This window comes from Polypterus senegalus, unplaced genomic scaffold, assembly GCF_016835505.1.
Source record: "Polypterus senegalus isolate Bchr_013 unplaced genomic scaffold, ASM1683550v1 scaffold_156, whole genome shotgun sequence".
Lineage (NCBI taxonomy): Eukaryota > Metazoa > Chordata > Cladistia > Polypteriformes > Polypteridae > Polypterus > Polypterus senegalus.
Genome location: NW_024377392.1, coordinates 1 through 10371, shown reverse-complemented (window position 1 = coordinate 10371; position 10371 = coordinate 1). Strand labels below are relative to the sequence as shown.

The window sequence follows — 10371 nt, the reverse complement described above, 5'->3', positions numbered from 1 at the left end:
CAGAAGTGGGTGTTCATTACAGATCTGTGACTGAGGAAGACGTAGCTCCGACTCAAAAGTGACTTTAACTTGACATCCTTTGATTGCAGCAGACGTTATCATTGTGCTCCGTCTTTGTGCTTTTTATTTCAAATTCATCATTAATGGGGTATTTCAGGGTGGTACCCCAACTCTTTGTGCCCACTCTCTCTGCTTATTTTCACAATACACACATACAGTAAATGTCTAATGTGGTGGACGGCCGTGATGGACCCCTGTGCCCTTGGCTGCTTGACCTTAGTTTGTGTTTAAACAAATCGTTGTCTTTATGTGTAAACGTACGTAATTCATAATTTATAAAGTGTGTTTTATTCTGAGGCTGCACTCACTGAAATGTTCAGGTGGTCCTCAAGTAGCCAGACACAGTCCTCCAATTTATTTATCTTCAAAACAAGATATATATTAAATAAAATGCTTTTGGTGTGTAAACTCCTTTTAAATGTCGGTGGGAGACACGACTTCTGATCAAACAACAGCAGGAATATAAAACACGAGAGCCCAGGGGGAGCACAGCTGAAAATGGATGAACGTGAACTTTTAACGTGGACTCCATCCAGCAGAATGTAATGGACAGTGAAGACAGCAGGAGCAGATTGAGATGTTCTGATGTTATAAAGCACTGACGCTGAGCTCAATTTGAGTCCATTAACGTCTTCTCTGTTCTCAGATAAACAATTCATTTGTGCTCTGAGCCGGCTTAGCCATTTAAAACACATTTCTGTTCATTAATCTTAAGGTGAGCAAAGCAAAGGAAATGAAAAGAATCTCAAAGTTAAGTGAAAAAAGGACTTTTTAAGACAATATATGGAAAAAGTATAAGGAGTATAACATTTCAAGTTAAAATTCTAAAACATCTGATTAAACACAGCTGATTATTTATAGAGTTTGTTATCACTCAGCTAATGACTGTGAAAGGCACTATATAGTAAAAAATAATAAACAGCAAAGGATGGCAGATAAATGTTAAAGAGCAGGACTTCTTCAGTGTCCTCTTATTGTCACTCTTGTCCTCCTAATGGACTTCACTAACAAACATAATGTCACCAGACGCTGTACCTGATGGAGTCCTTGTCATGATGTCCCACCAGCTGATCTTCTCCAGACTCTTTGTCAGACCTGACAGCTCCTTTCTCAGGTCCTCAGATGAGAAATCAGCGGTGACAGTGAAGCTCAGTGAGTCTCCATCAGCAGGAAGGACACAGCGAGATGAGAAAGTCTGCATCAGGAGAGAAGAGGGGATGAGATTTCAGAAAGGAGACATTAAAAAGTAAGTAATGCTGATAAGAGGGGGCTCTTCTGAATTAAGGATCAGTGTGGTGGGCAGTCAGCGTGGGTTTAGATGGTGAGAACGCCTGTCATTGACTTGTTGGTTATTTAGGAGAGAATATTTGGTGGAGTGTAGTGGAGCATCAGAGATTATCAACCTTAACTATCAATGATCTTTTCACACAGGACTCCATGAGAGGAGAGTCAAGATAAAGGGACTGAGGGGGCAGGTGGGTCCAGAATTGACTTGGAACACAAAACAAGGCGTTCAGCTTTTTATGGTTCTGAGACAAACTTTATTAAATTAAATGAAATGTAGAGAACAGCCAAGCAAAATGACACCTTTTATTGGCTAACTAAAAATATTACAACATGCAAGCTTTCGAGGCAACTCAGGCCCCTTCTTCAGGCAAGATGTAATACGGAAACTGAAGTTTCCTGTGTTTATATCCACACACTAGGACAAGAAACAAAAATGGTAAACCTTTAAATGAAAAATCTTAAATTTAAAAAATGAATAGGTTCATTCAGGCTAAGATAAATTTAACAGGAGAGAGAAGAACAATGTATGGTCAGATCTTTAGATAAGATAACTGTCCTAGAAAGTCCTTTTTTTTGATGAAAATCAATGTGGGTCTGTAGTCAGGTTATCTGTGTCAGTCTGAGAGATGCAAACAGTCCTCCTATCTGGCTATAAAACTCTTGTCTCTGTTCAAGCCATGTTGTAATGTATTAAATTTTAACATGAGTTTAACTTCCCATTCTTTTCTATCTTGCTGTGTTTTGAAGTTGACCATAAGCCCTGTGACTTTAAAGTCCCTCTCACAGTGTCCATGTTGAAGTGGGCCGCTACAGGAACATCTGTTTTGCCATGTTTAATGTTGAATCTGTGTAAATTCATTCTCTGGTGGAGTGTTTGTCCAGTTTCTCCAAAATAGAGTGCAGTGTCAGGACATTTCATGCAGAGAATTAGGTAGACAACATTAGATGATCTGCAGGAAGATGATCCCTTGATGCGATGTTCAAGTCGGCAGTGTGGTATAACTATATGGTCTATATTGTAGATGTGGGCACACGTTTTACATCTTTTCTGTAGGCAGGGAGATTTGTCATTTTCTGTTTTTTCATTTAGGAAACTTCGGACAATTAGTTGCTGATGGTTTGATGGTGGTCTGTGTGCCAGGAGGAGGGGTTCAGGAAATACATTTTTCAGTGTTTGGTCGTTGTTTAGCATTGGCTGAAGTTCTTTTATAATTTTTCGAAGTGTTTCAAGATGTGGGTTGTAGGTGACAACAAGGGGATGCGGTTCTTGTTGTCTTTGTTTCTATATTCCAGAAGGTTATCTCTGGATATGGCAGTAGCTCTTCTTATTTGAGTGTCTGTTGTTTTGGGGGTATAACCTGATCTGATGAAATCTTGTCTGTGCTCCTGCAGTTGTTTATCCCGGTCTGTCGGGTCTGAGCAAATACGATTGTACCGTATTGCTAGGCTAAAAATAATGGAGCGCCTTATATGCTTGGGGTGGAAGCTGTCACTTCTTAGGTAGGTCCATCTGTCTGTTGGTTTGTGAAAAACAGAAGTTACAAGGGTGTTGTTGTTCAGTTGAATGGTGGTGTCAAGGAAGCTGACTTCTGTTTTGAGTATGATTTTAAATTGAAAGTCTGCATTGAAGGTCTGCATTTCAGAAGTGTGACTTGTGAGGAAATACTGGGAGCCTTTGTGTCATCATCATCATCAACCACACAAAGTACAGCAGCTGAGTTATTTAGAGACCACCGTGTATGGAGTGTAAATCAAGAAGAGAATCTCTTTAGCGTCTGCAAAACACAGTCGACATCAGGACTATTTTGTGGAGTGTGAGAGAAAATCTCACGAGAAAGTTGGGGATGAGAGACGAGACTGAACTGTGGGGTCTGAGCTGTGAGGAAATGCTGAAGGATTTGAATCTCATCAGTTTGGATGGAGACAAAAGGAGGTAGCCTGGCAGAAGAGTTGGCACTATCCTTGATTAGATGTCATCTTTTACACTTCAAAAAAATTCTCTTTCTCACACAGACAGCTTTAGATTCATCTGTCTGTCATGTACTTGAAGTTACCAACTTTGAGATATTTGTAAAAAGAATATTTGAAAGGTTAAGGAAATATGAAAAGACGATCTGTGTTGGGCTGAATGGCCTGTTCTTGTCATGTTGTGCAAACTCCTCAGATCTTTTAAATTTCTCTCTAAATGTTCTCAGGTCCCACACACCCCAGTCTGATCAGACTCCCTGTGAAGTGTCGCTCTCACCTGCAGGAAGTGGAGATGGTCCTTGGTCTCTGAAACATCCTTCAGCTCAGCTTCTCTCCTCTTCAGCTCCTCAATCTTCTTCTCCAGTCGCTCATGACTCCTTCAGCCTTCTCCATTTCTCTCTTTTCTTGATCTCTGATCCTCTCTGTCAGTTTCCTGTGGGCTTCCTCAATGCACCGTATCAGAGCAGTGAAGCTCTTCTCATTTTCTTCCACCTCTCTTACCACAGACATCTGAATAAATAGGATAAAGATTTAGAATTGAGTCAGCTGATAAGAATAACCAATCAGGAGGCACATTTGTTGCTATTTGGATGTAGTGAAGGACAGTTTGAATTGGCTGGAGTGACTGGAGGTACTTTATCTGCAGATGGAAGGTCAGTTGCAGACTGCCACCCATACAATATGTTCCCTCCATTATGCTGAGTAACATCATCACTCTGCTGATGCTGCTGTTAAGGAAACTGCAGGACTTTATGAGATACGCAGTCATGAAAGGCTTCCCTGTGAAGGGTCTTGAGAGCCATTGGCAGGAGATGCTCTACTGACACCTCTCTGTCTTGTGAGGACTCCATTTGACCTGATAGTTTGTATAAAAGTCTGCCATTTAAAATGGCATCTCCTGCTCAGTTTGAGGTTAGGAGTGGAGTAGGACAACACACACCAGGAATAAAGAAGAAGAAGAAGAGGATTTGTAAAGTGGAGTTAACCTGTGTGTTAGAAGGTAATTGTGTTAAAATAAAATTATTTCAGGACCAGAGACTTGTGTATATTAGTTATATTCTAATTTGGGGAGTGAGATGTCACCATGTCAGACCAGTGAGATGGAGATATTAAACAAGAGGGTGTAGGTGTTGGTCAAGTGGCTTTAGATTTCCTTTAATTTCATTAACTCTTTACATATTTATCTTCTTCCATCTCTTTTCATTGTAAAGCTCAGAGTTGTGAGTCTTTATTTCCATGTTTGTTGTATTTCTTCTTCATTTAGGAATTTACATTACTAATGAATTTGGTATTGTAAATATGACTCAAACTTATATGATAACGCCTCGTGGGGTGATCTATGTGGGAAGTAAATGTGAGGTAAAAGGTGTGTGTTGTCCAGGATCACCAACCCCAAAGCTGGAGGTGTTCTGCTGTTTTAGAACTTTGCACATCTGGACAGTGACTCACATAACTCTGTGATAGATGGCAAGGATGAGCAGAACTAAAAGTTCATCTCTTAACCAGCAACTAGATTGAGGAAGAAATGATAACATGAGATTCATTTATTAGGGTATTTAGATGAAGCTTTACACCAAATACAGAGAGTCTCATATGCTGTTTTGCCTTTTGGTGCACATGTGGAAAACCTCCCTGGTTATGGTTTGATAGATTCCTGGCTGGAGTAGGGATGGAAGGATCCAGTTGTCATTGTCACATGTGTCCAGTTCTAAATGAACACTTATAAGAGGATGGATCAGACCACCAGTACTGCAGAACAATTTAAAGACTTTGGTAAAACGCTGAGGAGCAGTAGTGACAAAGTGATGAGAAGTTCAGTCTATGCCACACGTAAGACTGAGGAAACTAGATAGATAGATAGATAGATAGATAGATAGATAGATAGATAGATAGATAGATAGATAGATAGATAGATAGATAGATAGATAGATAGATAGATAGATAGATAGATAGATAGATAGATAGATAGATAGATAGATAGATAGAAAATGGCCCTAATAGAGTCTTTATATAATTAAAGATTTATTCTTCATAAAGTAGTATTACAAATACACAGACACTCTTTTGAGTCAAACAAAGCAATCCAAAACAAACAGAATCCAAAGAGAGAGGTTGAAAAACAAACCACAGGCTGAAAAATCCAGAAAATCACAAAAGCATAATACACAGATAAAAGAACACAAGAACTCGACAAACTTGCAGAGCACATTCACAACTGAAATTGTTGGATACCCTCATTGATTTATAGGGCAGAAAGTAAAGGTGATTGGCAGAGGGTCCACCTCTTGGTGAGCTACACACAAACCACATGGAACATAACAAAGGCAGCTTATAGATAAAATCAAATACAAAGAATAAAGCACATACTCAACAAAATCAACATTAACATAAACAAATAAACAAAAAAGACATGAAACGGGACTTTGAACAACATCTAGTGTAAGGAATCCTGGCTGAAAAATGTCACAGTCAACATGGGTGTAAAGAGGGGATTTCACGGATCACTAATAAGCAGTAATTCTAGGAGGAAACAACAAAAGCAGAGGAGCATAGAACCATTAACCAGCGGTTCACAAACTGTGGGGCATTTCCCTGAAGTAACAAAAAAGGGGGTGCGAATGTTGCCATTTTGCTGTTCGTATGAAAATTTTAAACTCGTAGCAGTGTTTCGGCAGTCAAAATTACTGGAATAATTTTTATTACGGTTTAAAAAAAAATTAGGGGGGGTGAATAAAACTGTTATGAAAACTTGGGTCACAAATACTTAAATGTTGAGAAACGCTGCCATAAACCGAAGTGAAGGTCGGTCTGTGAGGTTGGCTCTCCTTCACTTGTACTTCTTTAACTGTCACCTCTGTGTCTGGATTGGACTACACAGTGTTGAATGACAGATTGTGACCCACCTACTTTCTTTGAACTAAAGACACACCCCACTGGACTGAACTGGCTGTGTTTAGTACTTTAGTACACTCGATGCTGTTGGTCTTTTTAATGTGAATCTGTGTTAAATAAATTAGGTTGGATAAGTTTGGTCTGTGCCTCGCAGTTAGGAGACCCGGGTTCACTTCCTGGGTCCTCCCTGCGTGGAGTTTGCATGTTCACTCCGGTTTCCTCCCACAGTCCAAAGAAATGCAGGTTAGGTGGATTGGCGATTCTAAATTGGCCCTAGTGTGTGCTTGTGTGTGGGTGTGTTTGTGTGTGTCCTGTGGTGGGCTGGCACCCTGAGGATTGGTTCCTGCCTTGTGCCCTGTGTTGGCTGGGATTGGCTCCAGCAAACCCCCGTGACCCAGTGTTTGGATTCAGCGGGTTGGAAAATGGATGGATGGATGGAAATTTGGTCTGTTTGGGCACAGAAATGTGTGTGAAGAGTTCTGTCACTGCTGGATGAGAACTTTCACATAAATGAATCGTGGCAGAACTGGGCATCAAAAAGTGTGCTACCATAGACAGTCTGCTAGCTCATTACAGGGTCAGAACTACACTAGTGATCACAATGGAAGCCAATTTGGGGTTTCAGCCAATTTAACAAACTGAAATGTGAGGATGTTGTGGAAGAACTGGAATAACTGGAAGAAAACCACTGAGATACTGGAAGAAGAGTTAAACTCCACGTGGAAAGTGAATGGATGAAAGTGGATCTGAGATTCAGCAGATACCACCACTGGACAACCTTAATGTCCTTTGTCAAAAAATATTAAAGCTTAAGTAAAACATTTGGAGGTGTACATTATGTAAAGTCTGCACTCAGTCTAACAGTCGAGATCCTTAAGTTGTGGAGTATAACAAAACTGAGAAATACCACAATGAAGAAGAGAAGACCATTACGATCTCCAGAAAACATGAAAAATATCCCATCTCTCCAAATGAGGCATTTTACAGGACAAGACGGCACTCCAATCAGAATGTAACCACTTGATAACAAAAGAACATGAACAATTCATCTTTAAATCAGAAGATCATTATGGTGAACATACACAGAAGGCTAACAAGATCTTAGCTTAGCAATCCACAAGCAGGAAGATTGCAACGCAATAACAGAAATTACCAGTGCAACTGGAGATAAAATAATGAGGCCTAAAAATATAACTCACACATTTAGCAAGTACTATAAGTCTTTATATTCTACTCAGTTGAAAGATGACGAGACACAATTTCAGGAGTTCTTTGATGTAATACAAACACAACAGCTGGACACTCTTAGTGAATAGGAACAGGACAAACCTCAGACACACTCAGAACTACTGGACGCTGTAAACTCACTCCAAAATGAGAAAACAACAGGCCCTGATGGCAACCATTGGAATTTTATAAAGACATTTTCAACTAAGTTAGCTCCATTATTGTTAGTAAAGTTTACAGAAGCTACAGACAACAAAAATCTACCCAAAAAATCCTACCCAATTTTCCACACTCCCACCCATTTCCTTTCCAGAAAAATCCTGATCAATCCTGAGGAGTCAGACAGCATCTCAGCAACATATAAAATAATTTCAAAGAATCTCCCTTTTAAGGGTCCTAGGATACGGTGGGTAAAGGACCTTATAATGAATATCTCAGAAAAGCAGTGGAAGTCAGTCATGCATAGAATACACTCCAGCTCCATATGTGCAAAATATTCAACCATTTGACTTCAACTCTTTCATCGATCACATTTATCTCATTTAAAATTGGGAAGAATCGAACCTGCAAGTGTGGAAATCGAGCTCCAGCCTCACTGGGCCACATGTTTTGGGAGGACAACAAAGTAACATAATTTAGGGCCAAAATGTTTAAATGTTTTATGAGACAGCCATGGGGTCACAATCACTCCTAACTCACTAACAGCTGTGGTTGGTGGGCTACCAGAGGGGCCTAAAGTGGAGGAGGACACATTGACTGTAACTGCCTTTACCACATTGTGAGCTCATAGTTTTGTCCTGCTGAACTTGAAGACCCCCAGTCCACCTGTGATAAGTCCCTGGGTCACTGATGTTTGACATTTGAAAAAAACAAACTCTCACTTAAGAGATCTGTTCAAAACCTTTTTAAAATATGGCAAGATCTAATTAATAAAACTTTAAAATAAGCAACCATAGCAGGGGAAAAGGAAATTCTGCCTTTTTATTTATTAATTTATTCATTTGTTTATTTATTTATTTTCCTAAATTATCAGGAAATTTGGCCCTGGTCTCGGCTCTTCTCCCTTTTTTTGGGTTGCATCGTGAATCCAGTTTGGTAGTTTTTATTTTTTGCATTTTTTTTGTTTGTTTACATTTCTGTTTTAACTTTCAGATTTTTTTTTTATTTTGACTTTGAAAGTCATTTGTTGTATAAGTTGATCTTGATTGTATGCAATGCTATTTTTAAAATAAAAACAACTTAGACCATTAATGGACGTTGTGCCCGCTGATCTAATTCAGAACATCAGCGTCGACCTTCAGTGTGAGTTTCTGTCAGTAGAGTTAAGTCTCCTTTAAGCAGCTGATGGAATATCAGAGGACTTTAGGGTGATGCTGCCTGAGTCTCCAGTGAGTAACACCTGGGATTCTGTCAACAGTGAAGGCCATGAAGGACACCACAACACGTCTTCTCTAACTCTCCCTTCCCGTATCCCTACTCATCATCACCAGTGAAGCTCTGCTGTTCTTTAAGTTCTCATTTATTTCTCCCCCCTCTTTGATATGAAGTGTTGTCTTGCTATTCCACTCACCTTCATCTCGTCCATCGCCCTCTTCATCTCCTTCAGTGTCTTCTCTCTCTCTCAAGTCCCCTCTTGATGTCACTCAGTGTCGCCCCCAGCTGTTTCTGTTTGGACACACAACAGGACATGTGAGGTCAGATCAGAATTCACATTAACTTTGTGATTTCTTCTTCTCTTTCTATGTCCTGATATTTTCACAAAACATTTGTTTGACATTTCATGACACAACTTAGATTTGATTTCACAAAATGGAATAACAATAAAGATTAAATGAAAGGTTTAATTTAATTGATATAAGAAGACGGTTTGAAGGCTCAGTGGTGTGTGAGTTAGTTCTTGACGTTTAGAAGACATCTCATCAAAAAAATGGGAAATGAATGAACTTCTCACTACACCAATAATAATGAAAACAAACCGCAGTGTAAAGTAAAGAAACTGGTGAAAGACCAGGAGGACTTAAACACGTCATGTCAGTAATTATAGGATCTACAAGGCCATTTGATATCCTGAGTCAGACATGTGAGGACGTTGTCTGCCGTTGTCATTTTCTGGAGTCAAATAAGATACTGAAATACACAAATGATTCTGTTGATTTCAGGAAGATGGCACCTTTAAGGAATTCTTGAAATCAAAAATAATATTTTTTGTATGTTTTTTACCTCAGGTGTTTTGTTTAGGTGATGGATTATTATTTTTAATAAAACTAGTGAGCTCCGCCCCCTGCTCACTTCGCTCACTCACCCCCAGGTTTGGTTCATGCGGCGCATCAAACATTTAAAACATTGTACAGCACCTGTCCTTTTGTCTCACTGCCTTGTCTCTCTTCTCCCTCAGACATCCTCTGCTCCTGTGGGGGGTCCTACTCAAAATGCATGCCCCTATGAACAGGAAGATTTTCTATTCTTCTAATTGAGAGACAGAACTGTCCCCTCCGACTAAACACAGAGCTCGATTCACTCCTGAAAGAGACTTATGCTTGTGTGAAGTGTCTGAATAACGTTTGTCTCTAAAATCTCCTGTGTATCTGTGCCACTCTGTGACCCAAGCATGACCGCGTACGTGGATTTCACTTTCACCAAACCACAAATCTTTTAATTCTCGAAGAGAGGCCTCTTCATGGGTAAGAAACACTACTTGTCCCTGATGGCAACACGAATAAGACGAACTACAAGTCTCTGACTTAAAGTTTCAATCCAAACAATATATTCAATCTCTTTTCACTGTTCTGTCATTTCACTGAGTAATAATTTCTGTTTGTCTGTGTGAATGTGTTCTTTACTATCAATTTTTGCAGACTTTCGAAATGGTCAAAGTCTCCATCTCGCAGATCTTGCTTCCGTCTCTCTGGACTTCCAAAAAGTCTCTTCAGAAAGATC

The 10371-nt window shown here is 39.7% G+C and overlaps 1 long non-coding RNA gene across 1 annotated transcript; it reads right to left on the bottom strand.

The window, feature by feature from the left end:
• Positions 1–3724: 3724 nt before the first annotated feature.
• Positions 3725–9052, bottom strand: LOC120519312. The gene is made up of 2 exons (XR_005631440.1): positions 9005–9052; positions 3725–3825 (listed from the first exon to the last, which is right to left on the bottom strand). It is a non-coding gene; the product is annotated as an uncharacterized LOC120519312 (long non-coding RNA).
• Positions 9053–10371: the final 1319 nt, after the last annotated feature.